The 1,458-nt window shown below is 38.2% G+C and overlaps 1 protein-coding gene across 1 annotated transcript in view; it reads right to left on the bottom strand.

The window, feature by feature from the left end:
- Positions 1-1,458, bottom strand: part of TNFRSF11B (TNF receptor superfamily member 11b) — a 28,735-nt gene that overhangs the window by 1,244 nt on the left and 26,033 nt on the right. The window lies entirely within an intron of this gene.

The following is a 1,458-nucleotide window of genomic DNA, read 5'->3' on the forward strand; positions in this document are numbered from 1 at the left end:
CTATATCCCTCCTTATTCTTAAAGGTAAACTATGTGTTTATATTTGTGCAGAAAACAATATATTACTCCAGATTGCTTTTCCAGGTCCTGTAAAGATAGTAATTATATTCGTTTTGACATTAATCTTGAAGTAACCTGTGGATGCTAGCTAAATCTTTAATAGGATATTTAAGATCCACATTAAATTATGTTAATGTGTACACTGAGTCATAGAATTTTTGCTGCAATTCATTTACAGCAGTATTTTTATTAGACATTTGTTAAACTATGCCCTACGGACATAAGCCCATTTGGGTTGACAGTGAGCCACCAAGACCAGGCAACAGAGGGTTGATTTTATTTAAACATCACATTTTAACATACTGTATTTTGAAAAACCCTATGGTGTTGACTTATTTATTTATTGTGCACTAGACTTCCAAGAATCCAGTTTTTAAGTAAATCTTCTTGGTTTTCCCACCTTTAGATGTCACCCTGTGTGAGGAAGCATTCTTCAGGTTTGCTGTTCCTACAAAATTTACCCCTAATTGGCTTAACGTCTTGGTGGACAATCTTCCTGGCACCAGGGTAAATGCAGAGGGCGTGGAGATGATCAAACGACAACACAGTTCACAAGAACAAACCTTCCAGCTACTGAAGTTATGGAAACATCAAAACAAAGATCAAGATATGGTCAAGAAGATCTTCCAAGGTACGGTAACCTGAAATAAACAGATTGATCAGAAATCAAAGACATTCATCACAAACAAGAAGACGACTATGTACCTCTTTAGATGTGTGGATGATATTTGCCTTTTGGAATTATTCTTGGACTAAAAATGTTTTCACTAAGTGATCGTGTAGAAGCTAACTCTAAACCAGTCATGTACGTTTTATTCTCACCTACTCCACACCCCAACTTCTTCTTTTTTTTAAGCTTGTTTATTTTGAGAGAGCAAGAGCAAGTGAGAGCAGGGGAGGGGCAGAGAGAGAGCAAGAGAGAGAGAATCTCAGGAGAATCTTTTCTCATTGACAGTTCAGAGCCCAACGTGGGGCTTGAACTCACGAAGTGCGAGATCGTGACCTGAGCCCAAATCAAGAGTAGGACACTTGACCACTAATCCACCCAGACACCCCTTTTCTTTTCATACTCCAACTTCTTTTTCAAGTGTATGGACACTCTACAATGAGAGACAATCCATGTCAGATACTGGACCGCAGAAATTCCACTTCTACATCCCTTAGCAGTTTTATTAGCATCCCCTCTGGCCGGCCTGCATGTTCTTCAAACATGTTGGATCTTATCTTTCATTTCCACCAAGAAGCTATGTTGTATTTATTTGTTAATTCTCTCCAGAGAGCCTCCAAGTGTCTTACAGATGTCCTCTCATTAATCCTCACAACATAGGCCTATTTTAAAATTACCATTTTAATAGCATATGTTGTGAGGATTAATGAGATGAGGTCTGTAAAATGTTC

Source organism: Suricata suricatta, chromosome 15, assembly GCF_006229205.1.
Source record: "Suricata suricatta isolate VVHF042 chromosome 15, meerkat_22Aug2017_6uvM2_HiC, whole genome shotgun sequence".
NCBI lineage: Eukaryota > Metazoa > Chordata > Mammalia > Carnivora > Herpestidae > Suricata > Suricata suricatta.